The following is a 23,801-nucleotide window of genomic DNA, read 5'->3' as shown; positions in this document are numbered from 1 at the left end:
TCAACATCATTTGTAAGGTGTTGTTTTGTATGTTTTCTATTCACCTTTGTTTTTTAATTTGTTAATTAAGGTTATTTTTTCACATTTATTGCCCATGTTACTGGTCTTGTTTTCAAGTGCATCACTTATGGTCGGATTTTTATTTGAAATTAAATTAATTGACTGACTTCATTGATATTGATTTTTTCATTTAGTGGCTAAGCGAGCTACTGAGCTACACTAGTGTCCTCTTGGAATATTGTTGTGTGTTCATGTTAATATTGTCATGGCAGTACGTCTTTCATGTGTTGTGCCATCTGCTGTGAGCAGTGTTATTTGTGTAGCTTTCGTTTGTCACTGTGCATGGGTGACCACACTACTTTCTCCTCTGGGGATTAATAAAATTATCTATTTAAACTCAGTTGTGCAAATGAAGCCAAAGCAATCATGAAATACAGTTAGTAAGAGGGCAGCGCTCCTAAAGCAAGAAAATAAATCTCTGGCCTCAGCTCGTGTTTCTATCTTGTGTTAACAGATTTTGGAAACCAAGCCCTCATTAGAGCGCCGCAGGAGTGGCATCAGCCTCCTTTTATAGTGATTAGGCAATCATCCTCCACACCTCCCTTAATGTGCATTTCCATCAAGCGCACTGTTTCAGAGCCTTTCCTTTTCTAGGGAACTTCAGACCTCGGATTCCCACTAAATTCAATATAATAAATTCATTTATTTATATCTTTATTTCGTTTCAGCTCTGCTTTGTCAAATCAAACCATATACATGTATGATAAGGATGAGAATGATTTAAACAAATGAAAACCTATCAAATGTGACTATTTTATTTTACTTAATTTAACAATTTGAGCTTAAAATACTCAATGCAATCTTGTTTGATAATACAGTATAATATGTGCTCCACATACTTTGCTTTGTTTGTTCATCTTGAGGTGCAACAAACTACAACAAAATCAAAAACACAACATTTCACAAAACACAACAACATTTCACAAAACGGAAAAGATAGGGACAACAGTTCTTGTTTGTGACTGGACAGAACCTGAGTCAATTCAGAGTGCAATCAAGATTGGTCAGTGATGCAATTCAGAAGTAAACTCCCACTGATGTGCTGATTGGCCATGAATGTAAGTGGAGTGCTAATGGGCCTTTGTCTTTTGACATTGAAAAAACCTACCAACAGTACCTGGCTGTAGACAAGATGGTGTGAAGGGTGAAGATTAACAACTCAAATTTGTCTGCAATTGAGCATAACATTAAAAATACATGAATTGGACAGTTTTGAAAAATACACGAAAGAATATTTGCTTTAATTATATAATTAATCTTATATAATTAATAATATTTATACTACTGTTTGTCTTCCTATTCATGTTGTTGTGTTATGTTAAAAGGCAATGTTTTCTCAAGTGAAGGAAGTGTTCTGTACCGCATGGAACACAAACAGAACGCAGGATGTTGACACTGGAGACCAAGTCCTACAGTATGTGTATATAGCGCCAAGACGGTGGATGCCGTGGAATGAGATTTGGTTGGTTTTGTCTGATGGGATCTTCAGAGTCTTTTCGGGAATGGAGGAAGAGTGGTCTGCAGGCTCTGGGATACTGGAAAAAATGAGGTTGTCTCACACTGAGCACACTGGCAGATCTAGTACAGTTTCTTTCATTTGTTCGTTGTCTCTGGTGACAGCTGCTATTTCATCAGTGAGAGTTTGGACGGACTTTTTTTTACTGTTTGTTCTCTTTGGTTAAGGTGAGAATCTGTTCATGGCTGATATATAATATATATAAAATATAAAATATAAAGAATTCCGTCTCGAGTCGACATCAACTCGGGCTGAAAGTAGAGAAAAACGCTGGGAACTGAGCATTCAGAGCAGTCTGAAGCCGATGCTTTTTGCACACAGGGATTACTTCCACATACGTTTACCTCATTATCTGACATGTTGGGCTGCTATAGGCCTAGAAAAGACTGGGGGACTTCTCATGATGCTCTTCTCTCACCATCCCCCTCTCCATCTGTACGCATTCATGTAACATAAATGCACGTGACTAACTTGGCTTCTTCCGTCGAATTTTAGAGGGTGTTAATGAGATCGGCTTCAAACTTTAACAGGTGACTTATGACACTATGACACTATGCTGAAAAAAAGTTGTTAAAAACTTTGTAATAACCCGAACGGTTTGGATTTTATAAGCCCTCAAATTTGCAGTGCCACATCACACCTTACAATGTAAAACAATGGGGAGGCAATCTATGGGCATGAAATTTGTGTCAAACAGAGGCTTCTGACACTTTTGAAGAACATTTTCACATTAATGGGTTACAATTTTACACATCACGGTCAGTTTACAAGGCATGTGGAGCACTCCTCAGCCTTAAACACTTCTAGTGCTCAGGAGGAGGACTTCAAATTTTCACAAGAAAGACTGCGTTACAAACTGGGGGTACTGAACTTGAAAGACAGGTTTAAAGGAATTTCTCAGTTGGGATGGTCCAAACCACACAATCATATTACAGTATGGGAAGTTTAGGATTCAGTATTTTTGGAGCTTGACCCATACTAGGACTAAAAAATGTGAATATCTCAGCCTGTGCTGCATCAATTTTAACCATTCTTTTTTGACCTGTTCCAGATTTTTATGGAAGTGCAATACTAAATTGCTGGAGTACCCCTTTAATTCAGTTTACTAGAAGAAACCTTGCCACCCAAGAATAGCAAATGATCTCTTTTCCACTATCTGATTGGTCCAAAGCTGAATCTGATCCGGCAGAGTGCAGAGGAAGGCACCTCCCCCATCAGGGAAATCTTGAGTTACACAGTGCAAGATGAAGCTGAGATGGCGGTGTTGGATGCCTGAGAGGTAAACAGCATAAGGGCTGGTTTCTGAATGAATAGTGAACCAGAAACTCCAACAGTGATGAGATAAAGTGTTCAGCAAGAGGAGACTGGACCATAATGAATGGCTTCAATGTAAATTTGGCTCAGTGTCATTGTAAATTCAAGAGTCTTCATTTCTCATGAATATAGAGGGTGTGCATGTGATGCCACTGTACACCGTCACCATGCTCAAATGCTGCTAAAGTGGTAAAGAGCTGTTGTACAATCGACTGCACAAACACAAGATTCAGAAAGAGTTCAGGCAAAAGTTCTTACAGATTGAAAGAACACTTTTAGAACTTGCTCTATACATGCCTTGATAAATAAAGCCCCAGGTTTCCTGAATGAAACATGCAATGAAATTAAAATCCTGCTTCAAAATTTAAAAATAAGATCAAGAAAAATATGATCAAGTCTCTACATACCCTTAGTTTGTTTAGAGAAAAATTACTTTCCAAGTCAAAGTACATGCAATATAGAGCATGAAAATAAGTACAGTACAAAATAACTTTGGTTCGGATTATGAGAACATACCTCTACTACATCTCTTCATCTTTGACAAGAACAAATTTGCCATTGTCTAGACTGAGGAAGAAGGGGGCATCACCCTCAAGTGGACCACAGACGTATAGGCTGGGTTTGACCACACTTTGCAGGCTGAAGAGGTCACTGCCGTTAAGGTTTACCTTCTCAAACCAATAACGTTTAGGTAATGTCAGGGATTCTTGGATGCTGCTGTCTTTCTCCAACTGGGAACAGACAAAACACAATGGTTAGCATTGCTTTGGTCCCATGTTGGACAGAATGAAGGAATGTGCACAGACAATAATATCACTTCTTAAGGTAGTTTTTCATTTTTCTAATGAGCCCTTTCACTTAATTTCAAGTGATGCTCTATAATCTTTTGAGTAGCAAACACTGCCTGCAGTATTGAAAAGTGGCTTTGGTTTGCTTACTCTGAGAAATAAGCTGTGGTCAGAGATGGAAGCCCACCCCAACTGCCAACCCCTGCAAATAGTTTTGTGGTCAGAAAAAAAAATCCAAAGAATTTTTTTCTAAATACTCAAACAGTATATTGAACTTTTACCCCGTCCACAAATGTGCTTAAAATTTTCCAAAGACTCATTTTTACACCAAATTGTGACTTAAAGGACCAATGTGTAAGATTTAGTGACATCTAGTGGAACAGACTTGGCATAAATGAAATGTAATACACATAAGTATGTTTTAATTAGTGTAAAATCCCAGGAAAATAGATGTGTTTTCGTTACGTTAGAATGAGCCCTTTATATCTACATAGGGAGCAGGTCTTCTTACACAGAGCCCGCCATGTTGCACCGCATTTCTTGCAAGTTATGTGTCCACCGTAGGTTCTCCTACACACTTTGAAGGGGAGGGGTATTTGATGGGAGGGGTATTCAGTTGGTTGCAATCTGCAACCTCACCCCTAGATGCCACTAAATCTTACAAACTGGTCCTTTAATAAGCTGCTGCCATCTCAGTCCTCACACATGATCCTGTTGGGCTTGTGAGCAGGTGTGTCTGTTGGTTAAAGAAGTACCCTCTTCCTGTCTTCTTCTTTGATAAGAGGATTTGTGTAGTTCAACATACCTTGATGAAAATGTAAGAATAAATTTATTTAAAAATACTTACTAAACACTTAACTACTGAATCCATTATTTATCCCAGCCCAAGCATAGTGCTGTCTGAGGGTCAAGTATTAAGGAAACCACCTTTTTACAGCCACCTTTCTTGTCTACTGTACAATGCATGAGAGTTTGATACAAATAGGTTGGATAGATGTTCTCAAAATTAAATAATATTAGTAAAAGATGCCTTCAACACCTCCAGTGACTTAAAAATGTAACATGAGGGAACCTGTACGTAACATACATTTCCAGAAATCAAGCATGAAAAAAAGTTTGTTTTTTATGCTTTTTACAGATCTATATATTGTTTATACCGAATAAGAAAAACATATATTGCAATTGTTAGAGATTAATATTTACCTTCAGCGTACCACCTTCCACCACTGCTAAATAGTTCTCATTTTCATATGGGAAAATGAAAGCCATCTGTTTTTTTGGGTTTTGGGGTTTTCTTTGACGCGCACACGCTGCCCTAAAAACAGAAGCAATACAACATATTTACTTTGTGTCTGAATCAACAAATTTACTACAATCATCCATAATCATTCAAAAACAGACTAAAATCAACCGTCTTACTGCATAGATTCCTTTAAATACTTATTATGGCACAATCAGGATGAACGGATGACTTTTTGTATTTATAAAATAAATTAATTGTGTTGGGAGATATATCTATAAAGATGTCATTGTTAACAGTATTGTTTCTGCTTGTGTCAGTTGTACCATTCTTTTTTGCATTTTGTATGTCAACAGCACACAGGGCAATTTGTTCGTTGACTGTCACAATTTTTCCGTTGTCAGTCTTCATTCAGTAATTATAGTTGTCCATGCTGTCTCCTCGGTGGTGTTCTGACATGAGGGGAAGGATAGAAAAACATCAGTTACGTCAGAAACACAGTCGGCAAGACTTAAGAAGAGTCTATACAACAAAACATATTTGTCTTAACACTTTGCCTTATATGTATTACATTACATTTTCACTATGGAAAATTTGGGGTTGTGGTGAGATTTTAAATCCAATCAATTCAGAAAGAAAATGTCAAAGATGAAAAGAACGTTGGAATGTGAGCAACCAGTGAACAATACTCAAGGACTCAAGAAATTGATTTTACTGAGAGCCAAATATAATGAAGAATCAGCCAAGAGCTGCAACATTTAGTCAATTAATTGGCAACTATTTTGATAAACGTCATTTTTTTAAAGCAGAAATGCTAAAGATTTGCAGCATGTAGCTTTTCAAATGTAAATATTTGAAGCTTTTATGTGTCATACGTGATAGTAAATTGGGTATTGTTGGATTTTGGATCGCTGATAAAACAAACCAAGCCAACAAGACGTCACCGTGAGCTCTTATTTTTGTGTCCCTATTTATTAATAATAGAAAACAGATAATGAAAAAACAGATTTCAAGTTTACACACAGATATCATTGTCATCTAAAATAATGTTAACAGGAATTTGATGGAATCTCAGTGTCTCCTGGGAGGGACATCAACTCCCGTGGATTCAGAGCTACAATGATGAGTCAATCAATCAATTAGTTCATCAGCAGAAAATTAATTAGCAACTATTAATCATTTCAAGTGCATTTATTAGAAAAAAATCCAAAATTCTCTCATTCCAGCTTCTTAGATGTGAATATTTTCTACTTTCCTCAGTCCTCTATGATAGTAAACTGAGTATCTTTGGGTTGTGGACTGCTGGTTGGGACAGCAAGACATTGTAGGTTACAGCTGGGACATTGGGAAACAGTGATCGACAGTTTTCACCATTTTCTGACATTTTATAGACCAAACCACTTATCGAATAATCAATGAAATAATGAACAGATTAATCGATAAAAAATAATTGATAGTTGCAGCCCTATGTGGAGAGCTGGAGTGTTTAACACTTTTCAGTATTAGGCAAGGTATTAGAAATAGTCTTTTTCCTACCTGGATCACGTCACACTGTGCAGGTGTTCCTTTTATTGTCTCTACTTTAAAGTCACTATATTTTATATTAGTCCATCTTTATCTATACTGTAACCAAATAAATATATAAATAAACTCTAGAGTCTACTGAGCAGCTACAATAAATGTCCTACATTTACTCTTGTAGAGACCAGACTGTTTATTTTAAGTACAATTCTGAAGTTATTAGTACTTTATTTTAATAATTATATTTCATACTCCTTTATACTTCTGCACCACTACATTTTAGAAGCAAATATTGAACTTTTTTTTTACACTATTACAAATATTAGACAGTTATAGAAGTAACAAATTACAGGATGACCTTGTAAAATATGATGCAATGTTACAGATAAGATAACCAACAGTGTTTTAAGTTGTTACTACAACCACCGGGTGACACTTACACATGAATAAATTAGTGTTAACAATCAAATAACATTGCATTAACACGGTTGCGTTCTCATAAACACTTTCTGCAGTTAATGTTCCTGGCAAGCGATCTTTTAATGCATGCACGGGAAAAATACAAAATACATTGGGGGTTGAAGAACACTGAGATGCAGGGGAACATTGTTTAAACAAGCGCATTTTTCAGTTCTCCTCAGCTGGTTTTCTATTTTAGAAGCTATTGTGAAGCTGCCTACTGCAAAATAGTTTTATTACACACTTATATTTACACAGCAGAATATAATTAGAGATGCATGCAGCATATTAAGAAGTCCTGCACTAACTTAACCTCATTTTTTATCACCATGCTGCCTCACCAGGTAGGAGGGCACCACACAACGTACAAAGCTGATGTGCATGTGTGAAATAATGCATCCGTCACTTACTCTCTGTGGTAAAGTCTTGAAAAGTTGTGAAGGCGAACTCCTGTTGTTTGGTGACAAGGTCAGCGAGCGTCCCGGTGCGCAGCAGCAGCAGCAGCGAGCTTTGTGCTTCAGGCAGCAAGGGAAGGGACACCCTTTAAATAGCCGGTCCTTCGAGGTGACGCAGCGCTGCAGATATGGTGGTTTGAGTTATTGAGAATAAAATCCACCCGCTGACAATCTGGTGCTTCTCTGAGAGTAACCGACTTTTTTAGGGCCCTGTTGTATTTCGTGTGTTTGTTTGTTTTTTTCTTTTTTCTTTATTATTACACCACTTAAACCCTAAATTTGATTGGTTCGCTCACACTCTCCATTCAAATATATGAGTATTTTTCTGTGTCCAGCGACAGTTACTTATTGTCTCTACACACCTGACAGTACACATTTCAGTCAAACTTTGACCAGGTCATGTAAGTTAAAAGTCTTTCCTTTTCTAAAAACAGACTTGATGAAAATTAGGAAATTATTACACAATTAATTTTACCAATTAAAATTAAAGTGAATGGACCCAAAACTTGCATGATTTTGATGACACAGGTGTGAGTAAGACAGACATTTCTCACCCTGAAAAAGAAAGAAAAAGAAAATTCTCATCCTCACACAGCTGACAGTACACATGTCAATCAAACGTTCAAAATAAAAGCACACCACACTTGTAAGAAATAATTCAAATTCAAATTCAAATAAGCTTTATTGGCATGGCAGATCAGAAATCTACATTGCCAAAGCAGTACAGAAAATTATAAACATTGACAGATTATTAATAATTTTACAATAACATGTAAATATAAACAATAATATCAAATACAATATAATAAAAGGCATTTTTTACAGATGTAATCACACAGAAACATGTACTACAGAGCTTATTTCTCTCTTATGACAAGACTTAATATATTTGCAGCTATTACTGCACATTGACTTTTCTCCCCACATAGATATGACAGTTTCTGAAGGTCAGGGAGGTGGATAAATTCAGTAAATATGATTCATTTTTTCAAAGAAAACTTCTCTCAGATCTCTATATTTGTCACAGTATAATAGGAAGTGAGATTCTGTCTCAACTTTTCCTTTATGACAAAGTGAAGCCAGCCTGGCCTCCCTGAGGAGCCTGTTCTGCCTGTGACGGCCTGTTTCTATAGCCAGGCTGTGTCCACTCAGTCTGTACATTGTCACCGTTTATCTCAGTTTTCTATCAGTCACGGTGGTCAGGTACTCAGCCACTCAGCCACTGTGTACTCTCTATTAAGGGTCAAATACAATTATAATTTACTTTGTGATTTTGTGGTTTCGTTCCAATATTTGATATAATTTTCTTTTTGTTTTGAGATGATTTGGTAAGGCCAGGTTGTTTTTGGTGTGTGTGGACAGAGCTTCAGCAGCAGCTGGCAGAGGGGACTCTGATCTTTGTTCAACTCGTGGCATTGAAGGGCTTTGTACTGGTAGGACTGGGGGTTGCTAGATTGGAGGTGTTTATAAAATTTGATGGCTCGCTTCTGAATTTTAATTATTAAAGGGTATTTATGGAGCTATTTCCCTGTCTTTATTCAAGAGCGTGGTATATCAATTTGAGAGCATAATTTATTGATTTCACGTTCAAATTTTGTAATTTGTCCCTCAAAACCCTGTCCTCGCACTCAAATAACCTCTGCTTGCACTTAGATTTGCTCTGTTTCTGCTCAAATTGTGTGCTTGCACTCAAATATAATGTTGCTTGCACAGATTTCCTGCGCTCAAGCCTCAGCTCTTCTCCTCGCACTCAGGCTGCTTCTGCGCTCTCGTGAAACTTCTGCTTTCAGATTTCTCCTCTGCTCTTGGATTTTTTGTGCAACAACCCTGTCAAAATCCCCCAGCCAATAGAAGGCTAGTGTTGACCAATGAAATGATCCCTGCCTCCTTGCGAGCTTGTTCGCTTTACTTCTTAGAGCGCCCCGTACGGGCGGGTACTCTTTAACTGGGTTCACCCACTCCAGCCCTCCAGGGCTTTATAAAATGTACTTCCCTTGCTTTATTTATGACTTTTGGAATAAAAGGACGGTTCATTTATACACCAGCACCCGTGATTTTTACTATAGTAGCTGCATTCAGTATTATAGTAGCCGCATGGCACAGTGCCCGCCTGTTGGTGTGCTGGAGGAGAAAACGATGTCACCTTCATCATAAACGTTGCTATGGTTACGTTATGCCCGTTTGAGAAGGCGAGATGGTCGCTTGCACTTCATTTTTTATCTGAAAAACTGAAGTGATAAGTGTTACAAGGACCCACAGTTGTAGTTTTACTTCCTTTTTCTCAAGTTGATATACCACGCTCTTGAATAAAGATAGGGAAATAGCTCCATAGGTATTGACCAAGTTCTGCCCTGCATGCATTATTGGCTGTGTGTCTGTGGACTCTCAGTTCTGCATGCAGGTCTTCTAACGGATGTTTTTCCCATTTTGGGAGGTCTTGGCTGGTAAGTGGACCCCACACTTCACTACCATATAACACTATTGTATGTGTATATATATATATATGTATGTATATACACACACACACACACACACACATATATATATTATTATATTAATTATATATATATTATTAATATATTTTCTATATATTTCATATCCCTCATTTTTAAAAAGCAAAATGATCTGATCTTGACAGGCCAGAATGCAAGGTCCCTACCAACGATGCTTGCAGCTTTAATTATCGTTGTTATTGATATTAAAGTTGTCATTGTGCTTCTCTGTGTGTCTCTCTCCCCTCTCCCCTTCCCTCCTTCTTTCTCTCTCAACCCAACCAGTCAAGACAGATGGCCGCCCACCTAGAGCCTGGTTCTGCTTTAGGTTTCTTCCCATTAAAGAGGAGTTTTTCCTTGCTGCTGTCACCAAGTGCGGCTCATGGGGAAATGCTGGGTCTCTGTCAAATAAAGACTACTGTTAAGACTTGCTCTATGTGAAAAGTGAGACAACTATGAGATAACTTCTGTTATGATTTAGCACTATATAAATAAATTGAATTGAACTGAACTGAATTGTAACATTATATTATGACTGAAAATAAGGAAAAGCATGATAGGTCCCCTTCAAGTAAATTAGCTGTATATCTGTTTGTGTTTACCAGGCAAGAAAAAAGAAGGAAATGGATGACAGTGACAGTGTTTTGTTCATTAACGTTTGCTAACTTAACTCACAACATTAGTTTAACATAAATGAAAAAGAACAAGACACCACTGGACACACCCAGGACCCTTGCAATCAAGCAAAGGACTTTCTTTTTGTTTATTTTATTGGAGCACATTTTTGAGCTACAATCGTAAAGTGAACGCTGTTCTTCAAATATTTGGATGAGCTGGCTTTTGTACTGGCCTGTGCTGTTTTCTGATCTGCTGAAGAGAAATAACTACTTCCTTACGTTCTAAAACTGCACTTGGCGATTTGACAAGTCAGGTCTTTCGAGAACCCAGCCACATTCTAAAACTGTTTCTTCTCATTCGGAATCATTGATCTGAACTGGCCTTAAGTAAAACTAAGTGCAGTTCTTGAGTAAATTTACTTAGTTATTTTCCCGCACTGGTTTAACAAATAGTCCTGTTTTATACTGAAAAAACTGCTGAGTAGACAAAAAATATTTGAGTATACTTTGAGTATAAAAAATGCCAAAAATATGTCTGCCTGATCATTTTGGTATGGGACAGAATCAGCTTCATTCTGAAAACTAAATGGTGATTGGGTAAGTGCTCAAGAAGTTCCCAGTCCACCCTCCTGTATCTATCTATCTATAATTGTCTGTATTACATAAATGAAATTGCAAATACAAGCCAATGAAACAGTGGATGGTGAAGTCATCATGTTCTTCACCATTTCCATAAGTAATCTGTTTTCTCCAGATGTTTGTACACCTTTACCTTCCATACATTTTCCCTCAGTGGCACTGAGTTTTAAGTTTTGATGATCTTCTCAAAATGTGTCATGATGAAAAAAATCAAGTGATTTAAGGGAAACTGGCTTGTTTAATTGTTAAGGATTATTTATCTTTGGAACTGAACACACACTGGAAAATTTCCAGATTATGGGAATTCAACTGGAGTGAAGTGGGATGTAGAAAAGATATTGGTTTATTGTCAGGCTTTTCTTCACAAAGCTAAAATGTACGGCAACAAATGCTACCATGGCCTGGAACCTTTCTTACAGTCACACCCTATAACAAAGTGATAACACTCATGACTGATCACACTGTGCTGGATTTGCACATTTTACAGCTGCGTTCAACTCACAGCATGCCTTCTCAAAGCCGTGCCAATTTGTGAAATCACTGTAAATATACAAACTAGTAATATGCAGATACAGGCAGGTTTTTATGGGCAGACGAAATATGTAATTACGGTAACATATGGTTCCAAATCACAGCACAGGCATGGATTTATAAGCACTAGACTGTCATACAGGCTGTGCCTGTGCGATCCTTCATCTAACTGCATCACTGTACATTATGTTCTAGTGCCACTTATTGATTTATTTGAATTTGTCTGTCCCACTCTAACATCTGGAATGCCAATGTCTCAACTCAACTTCACCAAGAGAAAGCAAAATGTTTTTGTTCAGATTTCATGTGTATTGTTTGTTTTCTGGAGGTGTTCCTGGCAACTATTACATATTTCAGTAAGAGCACTGAGCATTTATTACAAATGGTTATACAGTTAGATTATGGAAGAAAAAGTCTCTGCTGTTTGGGAGAGCTCTCAAAGAATCCAAGAAACCACATGCAGTACAGAGGCATTAAAGGAATAGTCTGACATTTTGAAAGATACACATATTTGATTTCTTGCTGGGCGCTAGATGAAAACATCAGTGCCACTATATGGTAAATATGGAGCTGGAGGCAGCTGATGGTTAAAGGACAGCTTCCATATATGCCAACACTCCAGTTTTACCTAGGTTTCTACTGTAATTTGCATGGCCCTCAAACTTTATTATGAATAATCGTTGTCACGGCCACAGATAAGGAAAAACATTTGGCTCAAACAGAGGGAGAAAACACAAGAAGGTAGGGGGAGTGTGTAACAATCGTCATACATGGGTCCATGAGTTTTGTATGTCTTTCTGACATTACCCAAGTTGTCAGATTGTCTATGAAACACAATCTACACACACAATTCACACACTACATACAATTTCAAGACATCTGTCATTCTGTTCTCTCTATACATGCATGATCTGTCACCATAATCTGGAAACTGCAGGACATGTGTGCAGCTGCTCTCTGCGCAGGCAGGTGGGCCAGCTAACTTGCTGATGTCAAAATGTCAGGGCAGGATGGTGTTCTGGCAAAAAAAATCCAAATACATCTGCAAATTTAAGCAGAGTTGGACTGAACAGTTTCCTTTAATATCTGCTAGTCACCAGGATAGTGGCCATGCCGTTTGCAAAGCCTGTAGGGTTGATTTTAATATAGGGCACAGCAGGAAAAATGACATGAGCCAACATATTAGCTCCCAACAGCACAAGCGTGTCATGGAGGCCCAGAAGGGTACACTGGCAATATCGACCAATATCACCAAGGGACAGACAAAGGCAGAAAACGTCTTAACGGTGGAACTCAAGATGGCTATGCAGACCACGACGAACAACATCCCATTTTCATTTTGCGACAATGTCAGTGTATGTGAGGCAGGCATGTTCCCTGAATTCACGATAGCTGGAAAATACTCTTCAGGCAGGACAAAAACAACTCAACTTCTCAAAGGTAATTTTTCTGGCTAATGTTACAACTAGACCCATTTCACACCTTTTGTGTAGTTGCCTAGATTGTCAGTGTACTAATGTTGTCAAAGAAATTTTATTTATATAGCGCTAAATCACGGCAGAAGTTATCTCATGACACTGTCATATAGGGCAGGTATAGACAATACTCTTTTAGACTGAACATCATTAATCATTAATGTAAATATGCTTAATTTGTTCAGGGCAGTTTTTGTCTAATGAAACCACAGCTATAGTTATTGAAACAAACTATTTACATTATTTGCATCATAACAGAAAACATAACTTTTAAAAAAAAATGCTGTGGGTGCCATTGCCCTGGAGCTTGATGATGAGATCAAAAACATCTGCCGGACCAAGCCATTTGGATCACTGTGTGATGAGTCCTATGACATCCAGAAAGACAAAGAACTTGTAATACTGGCAAGAGTGTACAATGAGAACAGTCTTGAGGTTGTCATCAAGTTCACTTCACATGCCAGTCTGCAATGTGGGTACCGCAGAAAATCTTTATGAGAAGCTGGCAACATCTTTAATGTGAGTGTATGTACATGATATATTAAGGCTCAGTTGAATTTGTTAGTACTGTCTATTTACAACATAGGCATTTGTCTGATTATGACAGAAAAAGAGGAATTCATGGAATAACCTGGTGGCCTTCAACTCTGACAACTATAATGTGATGAAAGGAAAGCACCATTCGGTCATCAGCAAACTCAGAGCTAGTCAGCCTCATGTCCAGGATGTGGGTGGCATATGCCAGCTTGCCCAACTTGCCACTGGCTGTGGCATCAAGGTCATCAAGTCCCCAGTGGAGGACTCACTGGTTGGTGTGTTTTATTACTTTTACCACAAAAGTTGAGTGTAAAAGGAGAAAAGTAGAACTGTGCCTCGCTAATTTTACATAAAGTATGATGGCCCAGTTTACATTTTGATTATACTGCTTTCAACAAACTCGTTTACCTTTTCTTTTACTTCTTCTTGTCCTTATTTTATTCTTTTTGTTGTTATTCCCTGACAGTGCAAAGAGAAGTGAGCTATATAAGGAGTGCGTGGAGTTCATCGACAGACAAACTTAAGCTACTCAGGTACTGCAGTACATGATGGTTCAGCCTCCACACATGCATTCAGAGAATGCTGAATCAATGGTCCGCTCTGCAGGCCTACCTCAATAGCAATGAAGATGCAGAGAGGAGTGCTAAAATAAGGGACCTGGCAGGCTACCTAAACGATCCTGAGATGATATTCTACTGGTTTTTCTGAATGTCGCACTTAAGTCCTTGTTTGCTTTCAATACTGCCTTCCAGGTAGATAGGATAAATGTTGGGGAGACTAAGTATTATATATACATAAATAGTGTAAATGTCTACTTTTTCCACACTTATTTTACCATGATTGACCAATAGGCTGAGGGAGTGATGACCCACAAGCTTCACAGTGAGATGACAAGACTTGTCAAGTGGTACTTGGAATACATTGTTCTAGCCAGATTCATTGTGGATCTTCCTCTCAGAGAGGTAATGAAGATCTCTTCATCAGGGCTGAGGCCACAGCATTCCTTCAAAATGAAGAATTTTCCTCCTTGACATTGACAAGAATCTATCAGTTTTAGTTTCAGTTTTAATAATACCTTTTCTATCATATCTTCCATGATTCCTGACTAACACATTATGTCATTCTGTCATAATTGTAATCATGCTCTAAGGACAGTGAGAGCTTTCTATGAGGAAGTCATTGGGAAAATGCTGAAGGCCTACTTCAGGACCTGAAGGTGTTGGACCTTGATCTCTTTCCTGAAACAGGTTGACCTTGTTGTTTTGTGATTTACCTACCCATCAAATTATCATATTATTGTAAAGCACCCACTCAATGCTTCTAAGTAACCTAACTCTAAATGTGTTGGAAATTTGTTCTGACAAGGCTATGCAGCATGCATGTAGCATGGTGGAAAAGATTGTCACCGAAAACAGAATGAGCATGAACAACAGCACTCTCTGCTCTCTGTTGTCCTGCACAATCAACCATAGCAGCCTTGGTTACAAATACACTCCTAATCTAATAGGGCAGCCAAGTCAGCAACATATAATTACACTAAGTCTTTTTAGTGCACTTTTTAGTGTACTGGTCACGAGTTTGAGTTTTAGACCAAAAGAGTTAAGTCATTTTTGGAGCAGTTTGGCCAGCTGACTGCATAAACCTGTTAACTGTAAGATTAAAGTCTCCCTCCACTCTATTCTTCTTGTTCCTACAATTCCTACAATCTTTGAGCTTCACTGTTCAGAATAATGTTTGTGCAGAGTTGGTCCAGCATGCAACTTACACAAGTGACACCCAGGAGGGGGCAGTGTAGCACACAAAATAATATCAAATGTAAAACACTAAAATGTCCTGAACAGAAGAGAGAAAAGTTTCAGCTGCCTGACCTTAAACATTTTTTTTTTCCATAACCACAATCCACACATGCATACGCATATTCACTTATACACACATACTTACAAGCATACAACTACACACACATAAACTCAGAAGCAAATGCATACATAGACACACTTTTTCATATCATGGTCATGGAATGATAAAATGTTAATATAAATTGATATGTGTTTTATGCCACAGTGTTAAACTGCAGTTTTTATCTCCCAATTTGTTTTTTCTATCTCCGTATTTTTTAAAATTTTCTTTATTTCTTATTCTTAGTAGTTACATTTTTATTGTAATTGTTACATCTTAATTTATTTCATTGTCAATTCATTTTGAGCTGTCTGAGCCATTTCCCCCAAAATATTGAACTACTCCTTTTAAATGTTGGAGTACAATCTATAATAATTGCTGTGGACATACACGGACACACCAATGTGATAATACATATAAGCATGAGGAAAACTGGAAATTATGAAGGAAAAGGAAATGTTGCATGGAGAAAAATAGATAAATGAAATGAAACGGTGCCAAAGCAATAAAAGGAAACCAAAGAAGTTGAAAAATAAAAATGAGCTCAATGTAAGATTAAAAATAGGATTTAATTTATTTTGTGATGAAAGTGTGATGGAATGATGATGGTGGTAAAATAATTTTTTAAATGATTTATTCATTATTGTTATTTATTTATTTATTTTTACCAACTGATCGGAGGTTGAAGGAAAAGTATGAATTCATTTCTTTTTACACTCCGTTTTAAGTAGTTTTGTTTACTGAGTTATACTTTTACTTGATAACTTTTTACTACATTTTGTCAGTTTCGGGACTCCATACAGGTATATTGATGTATGGAGCATATACCTTCATGACTATTGCAGGGATCGCACTAATAATCGTGTGAGACACAACTTGCCCATACTTGAGCGTTACACTCTCAGGATCACTTCCATGAGGAGTTCCTGCCTCTTTCACTTGAGTTGTCTGTAACCTCAACCATGACCCTAATTCTTATGTTGAATGATTTTCTTCAGTGGAATATGTAGGTGAGATCAAGCAGGTGGGTTCTGGTAGGGAGACAGTAGTAGGTGAACAGATCATTTGAGTTAGTGACACTTTGCTGCTCTCTGTCTCCCTTGAAAAAAGGAAAGTGGAGGAGGAGTGGTCTAAACTGCTAAATTTATGGCCCATCGCCAACTTCCGCACCCATGGTGCATTTGTTTTGCATTGAGCCTTGACATCATTTTTTATAGTGAGCAATCCAGCCCTCACATGCCTATCTGAGTGGAACGAAACATTCCTGAAGTCTGTGTAGCTTTCTCATTGAATCGTCAGTCACAAATAAGAGGCAACACCCAGTGAAGCTACTGTCGAAACTTTCCCACATGTGACGTAAAGAGATGCTGCAACACTTGTAGAACAGCATGTTCAACTCTGAGTTCCCTCTAACTTCAGTTCTGACAGCCTTGTACGTTGCTCGCATAATAAGACAAGTAGGACAATTTTTTAGGATAAAAAAAAATAATTTGCTGTATGGAATTTGTCTAACTAATTACACCACCAGCTACTGAAGGCTGCTTCTTTCTCCAAACAGTCAGAATGTTTCCTATTCAGACTGATCTGTTTACAGATAGGTACCCGTATAAGGCCCTTAAATAATCACTACTTTATACTCTAATTCACATTTTCTTCCATCCGTAATGCTGGTGAAAATGATTCAAAAAGCGTGTTTAAAAGCTCTCCTGTATTCTCTGCACATTGTGCTCTTTGTTTCAGCAACTGACCTGAGCTCTCACGTTACAGTGCCACAGGTTCACCATTACAAAAGGATCATGTTTCAGTCAGGTGAAAGCCAGGGAGAAGAAGAGGTAGGGACGCAGGCTGAACAGAGAGAAAGGAGGAATGAGGAGGAAACTGCCTGGTAACAGACGAAGGCCATAATGACCTGGAAAATCAGACAGATAAGAAGCAGAGGAACTCCCTCACACTCTCTTGAATTATCTCGTTATCTCCACACACACAGTTAGTTTTACTTACTGTGTCCTGACATGTCTGGAGGACTTCTTGGAAAGTCCTCCAGACATGTCAGGAAACAGTGGATGGTGGTAGTTGCTGACTTATCAATATGAATCATTCCTCCACCTGTCTACACACTTTTTAAACTCTGTTTATTTAATGTTAAAAGATACTGTGTAATTACAAACATACATGAAAATAAATTTTGCATTTTTTTAAAATAATACCAAAAAACAAAACAATATTCCATATAACCGTAAGCAGTCAACTCATTATCTCATTTGTTCCATTTCCTGTTTTGTCTCCTATCTTTTGGTTGTTGTTGCTGGCTACAGTAAAAACACATCAAAGTCATCAGTTCATAAGCTTACTACACATTTCTCAAAGCTGGGAACACACATCCACATTTTTTAGGAGGTGATGTGACCTGACACCACCACATCTAGCTTACAGTTAGCAGCGTCTTACTTTGTGTTGCAGCAGCAGCTCCATGTTTCTATGGTGAAAAACTAGAAGAGCTCTGATGTTTAACTTATCAGTCTGATGATGCAAGTTATTAAGTTATTAATATTTTTTATATTCTTCAGAAAATCAATCACTAAACCAGCTGATTTTCAGCTGGAAGCTGATTTATCAACATGAATTCAAACTCTTCACCCAAACAGGTAATCTCAGACCATTTTTGTTATGATATCATATTGTTATATACACAAATGTAAACACTGTCTGACCAGTCATCACACAGACACAGTAACATGAGCAGCTGATCTCAGTGCTGTGTGGGGGAAATGATCTACTTAGCGCAGCTGTGTAAATAGCAGTCGATGTTGGTCAGTTTAAAAGTCTCTTGTTTCCTCCAGCTATGGCAGTTCTTCACGTTGTGTATTCTATTGCTAAAATGCAGGCACAAGCTCATCACAAGCACAGCCAATGTCCCCATAAACAATATGACCCATTCCCACTTCCTGTGTAGACAGGAACTTCAAGTCACTGATAGTGATGAATCATGGAGAATTATCACCAGCTCTGCAGTTCCCCTCAGTTCTACAGAGTTTTTAGCATCTTTCAGCTCATTGTTTTGGTTTGGTTGGCCCACACCTTTTAGCTTAGGTAAAAGCTCTGATAAACCCACTGTACACTACCTGCCCAGCACCAAACAGCAGACAGACACAGTTAGAGACTAGCTGGTGAACATAGTGGAGGATTTAGTAGCTAAAGAGCCAGATATTTCCCTCAGGAGTAGATGAGATCAGAGCTAAAAGGAGAGTGAATATTCCAAAGTGATAACACATCAATTTTGTATTTACAGCTTGATTTACTGCCCCCTAAGCGAGTCCTGAGTCCATTGGTTATATAAATAGTAACTGTATAGTATAACTGTAAATAATGTCATTTATTTCCTAAAAGTTACTGTATTAAATGTTATGAAGAAAGTGGCATACATTTTTATTGTATGTGGGACTGTCAGAAACTGTAAATGATTATTTTTTAAGTATACAAAGAATGGCACAAACGTACATAGCAATTAATTTAACTGCTCCTATGTAGCCTTTATAAACAGTACATAAAGGTTTCGTAAATGGTTTATAACACATTATAATGACACACTATAATATTGTTGAAATCATTGATATATACATTTTGTCAGAGTTCAGGGTTTATTAACATAACAACTATAATCCCGTCTACAAAGCAACCATACTTGGTGTATCAAGTTCATGATTGGCCATTTAATAAAGTTAAGTTGTATTTATTTATTATTTATTTATTTAAAAATAATACTATTTATAGATTCTTCCTATTTTAGTATGTTGTTAACCATTCATTAAGGGTTGATATACTGCTTAATAGGCTGCTTAAAGTAAAGTGTTACCATGTCTAAAAGATTCTTGAGAAGAAACCATATGGCTGATACATTAGTGTGATATCCGGGGTGTGTATCTGCTGAGATTGTTGTTTCTCAAGGTAGGTGAGTTGCTTAATAAACATAACATGACGTATTTAAGCTGCTTATTCTTTCTTTCTGTGTGTGTGTGTGTGTGTGTGTGTGTGTGTGTGTGTGTGTATGTGTTTGTGTGTGTGTGAGTGTGCATGTGTGTGCCGCTTGTGGTTAGGTAGGCAGTAGACAGTTTCTTGTAAAACCGGTTTTCACCCTGAGCACACTGAATAGAATCAACCCTGTTATCAGCAGGGTTGAGAGAGACAATGTTTCAACTTTTTACCCACCATTATGTTCAGCTGGTTAATGGTTAGAGCGAGCTGCAAGCTGCAGTGTTATTCACTCATCATACTCCATTATTCTATCTATCTTCAAGGAAAGTATGTGACAGCATAAAGAATATTATAAGTTACTGATTATTTATTATTATTGTTTCATGTTGTGAGAACTCTTCATTTTCAAAATCAGATGCAGGAGGTTAGCAGCTCTTCATTTTTGTTGTTAATGTTGTGATCATTTTTGTCTTTTAGATCACAGAACAGCAACAGGTTGTCAGCAACACAGATTACTAACCGGTAACTGATAACTGTTTATCAAGAGTTCATAACTTTTACCTAATGGCTTTATATATATATAAAAATTTAATAAAAGATAATGAATATATCTTGTTAATTAGCCATTATTTCTGGACTTACAAATGTTAATAAGGTCAACTATACAGGGACAGTTAGTAGGTCATCTGCAATTATAAATGCTAAGTTATCAATAAAAGGTATAATCCATCAAGTCCGCAGTAGTAAATGTTAGGTTATTAATAAATTACTTTAGTCCAGATGCTCTGTAGCCCTTTTCTAGAAGGTCAAAGGTCAAACATGCATTGGAGGGGTCTGCATGGTATTGTTCTTATTAATGTATCATCGCTGAATTATAAAGCATTAGTAAATGATTTATTAACCATTTCTGAACCCATTAGTTACAACTTATAAATCCTCTATAAAGATCCCTTATTATAAAGTGGTTGCTCATAATGTTTCCTCCATTTTTCCAAAAAGCCACACCGCGGTGCACTTCTCCCAAAATGCAAGACGTGCCAGGTGAGAAAATAAGTGTAAATAATGTAACATTCCTTATATACTTGTTCTCCAACCCTCTGCTCTGTATGTGGTACTAAATAAATAAATAAGGCTTCTTCAAGATTGAAATTAGACCTTGAGATGAGATCTTAATGTCTCTTTTAAAGGATAATTCCAGTTTAATGAAACTTGAATCTTAGTTTTGTAGGTTTGGCCACTGATTCTATCAGGATCCTTAAGAGCACTTTTTTCTTTAGAGAGTTGTACATTTTTCAACTTGAGGCATCAGAGCACAACTTCCAAAAACACATCCAATATGACTGCCCCCATAAAGAACTTCATTAGGTCTTTAATTACTGAGCAACATCAGATGGGACAAACTTACTTGGTAGAGAAAAGAAAGGTGAACGGTAAAATTATCACCCGTTGTAAACAGCCATCACAGTCTACAGACACTTCCTACTTCAGCTTTGACCTACTGTACATACTGTATGTGCACACAATGGCACTGTGGTTCACACTATCTCCAAATAGAGTGGTTTGGATAATCTAAATAAACTATTGGCTTTTTTACAGTCTGTCTTTGTGCTGTTAGATGTTAGTTGTTGTAGTTATGTTGCTGTGTTCTTAAGTCTCAGTGATTATCTTGGCCAGTAAAATGTTATCAACCAACTGTTACAGTTTATAACTGGTTTTCATAAACTATGGCCAAAACTACAAAAATAGAATACAATGTTATCAGCCACAAAAAAGACCAAAGTTGTAATAAGCCTTGATCATCATCAATCATTGGATTTAGTTCAAGCATTCCATTAATATGTACTGAATAAAAGTACAGTATGGGTTCAGATTGATTGCCCAAGAATCACAGGTCAACTCATAATGTATGTATTGTGACACAGATCAACAAGGACACTGATAAAAAAGTGCATGCTTGCTTTCTCCATTGGTTTTCATTATAATGTCTCATCTTTGTCTCAGCTGCTGTTAGCAGATTTATACATGTTCACAGAGAATGGAAATGTTGTGGTTTTTTTGTCCCTGTTGGATAAATGTACTAATGTTTGAGTTACCTGGTTTCAGTTGACATCAGTTCAAACATTGTCTGATATTATTGTTGTGCTTAGAGCACTGATAATATCTCTCTTTCTCTTCCCTTTCATTTCTGTGCACTTTTCCTCTTTTTCCCAACTTGTATGTAAACTAAGAACAGTAGTTTTTGCATTAGTTGGCTTGTTTTTGGATACTTTTATGTACCTCACATTATTGTTGAACTACAGATAAGAAGCTGTTGTCAAAAAGACAAATCATGGAGAACCTCAAAAAGTCTGTCAGTTTCCAACATTTGATAAATTGCACAACCGAGATAAAAATTCTTTGGAGGTGTTTTTGCTCTGTGTGCATCACACACTGCCAGGAATCTGATGGAGCAAAGGGGAATGGCACCAACAGTCCTTAGACAGTCTCTGGCATTACAAACATTTTAATTTACAAGCTCCATGACTCACAAAGACACACCTGTAACTGGAAAAACATCATGCCCTGTTAATACCTGCCTTTGGATATCAATCACTGCCACACAACTTGCTTGCACACATATACATCCCTTAGACTAGTTTAATTTGTTGCCAAGCAAAAACCATTTCTTAATAATACACAGAATTTCTTTCCTTTTCGATTCCCATTGGCACCATATTATATCACCTTCAATCTACATATAATGGTAATCAATCTGATTCGAAACCAAAACGTTACATATGGTCATGGAAACTAACTTTTTTCCGATATATATATATATATTTCATATGAGCTATTTAACATCTAACACCTGAATGGTTGATATAGCAACCAAACAAACAAGAGGGGTGTGTTTTTGTGCTGATGATAACAGTTAGATAGTATCAACTTGTCATATCTTTGAGAATGACAGAACCCTCAATATACCGAGGACAAGGAGGAGAAAAATACATCTAGCAAAAGATTGTTGTCAGTGTTCCTACAGACCATTTTTCATGGCAGATATTTTGACAAAGGAGGAAAAAAAGAGACTATCTGGACTATCTGGAGATCTAGGACAGATTTTGGCATGGTACCACCAGTGCTGTGCAAGTTACTGCATGAAGTCCCATCCCCTCAGTGATGCTGCATTGTTCACACACCCTCCAAGTCTGATTAAACCCATGACTCCTGAATGTAGCCTTATTTATGGCTAACGTTAGCAACCCAGCAAAGTAGACACAACATGTAAATAAGACAACTTTGGAGTTACCTGGAGTCACAATTCTCCTCTTTTGGTAGCGTCTAACTGCGTCCCCACACATCCAGCCCCTGCACCAAGCTAGCATGTAGTGGACCAGTCTGTCCACTGAACACAGAAACCAAACTGATATCAACCCTCCTGTAAACTACTGGTAAGACAGCAAACAGGTCCACCTGCAAACTGTCAAAGTAACAGAGCTTTACTAGGATTAGTAACTGTAATGTAATTACTGAATTTCAAATTGTAATCCCTCAAACTACTGAAAAAAGTAATCACATTACTGCAAAGTGTAACAAAGCAGGCTAATACTTTACTGGGCACCACATACAACTTACTCAAAGACGAGGCTAAGAAGCTTCTGCTTGTGATGACATTATAAGACATTTCTGTCTCTCTGCCTTTTTAGCCTCTCATGTTTCCAACCTGGTAAAGGTTCATGGACACAATACTGCACATCTCTGACATCAGCAGCTTCACCCAACAAATCAACAATATAAACCCACACATCAGATTCATCTGTGAGCAGGAAAAGGAGGATAGGCTAGTGTTTCTGCATTACCTGCATTCATGTAAAGATTGAGCATAGAAACCACAGGAAACCCACTCACACACACAGTACCTCAGTTTTAACTCTCTACACCACTTACAACATACAAGATCAGTGGTGGACAAGTAGTGGATGATGAAAATCCCACTCTGATATAAGACCAGAGCAGACACTGCTAACTCAGTGGGGACCCTGAAGACCATCCCAGCAGGACTCTCTAATGTGGTTGGCCTGTTGGAACATTCTCAAGCCACAAGGATTGTTGCCTTAGAGAAAAATTGCATCAACACACCATTTCTGCTAGACTGTGTTTTGAAGAACAAATCTGTCATGGTCCAACAGGCTAAAATTGTGGAATTAAAGCAGTATTCACAAATTGAAATGTCATTTCTGGTAGGTTTATTAGACTTAATTTCTGCAGCATGCACTATTCTGTTAGCAAGGTGCAACCGTGGTTTTAAT

General features: G+C 37.6%; 1 long non-coding RNA gene across 1 annotated transcript; it reads right to left on the bottom strand.

Moving 5' to 3' along the window:
- Positions 1 to 2,257: 2,257 nt before the first annotated feature.
- Positions 2,258 to 7,450, bottom strand: LOC122989100. Its single transcript, XR_006404940.1, has 5 exons — positions 7,309 to 7,450; positions 5,245 to 5,370; positions 4,882 to 4,993; positions 3,407 to 3,621; positions 2,258 to 2,848 (listed from the first exon to the last, which is right to left on the bottom strand). It is a non-coding gene; the product is annotated as an uncharacterized LOC122989100 (long non-coding RNA).
- Positions 7,451 to 23,801: the final 16,351 nt, after the last annotated feature.

The sequence above is a fragment of the Thunnus albacares genome, chromosome 9, assembly GCF_914725855.1.
Source record: "Thunnus albacares chromosome 9, fThuAlb1.1, whole genome shotgun sequence".
NCBI classification, from domain to species: Eukaryota; Metazoa; Chordata; class Actinopteri; order Scombriformes; family Scombridae; genus Thunnus; species Thunnus albacares.
This window is presented reverse-complemented; position numbering and strand designations above follow the sequence as displayed.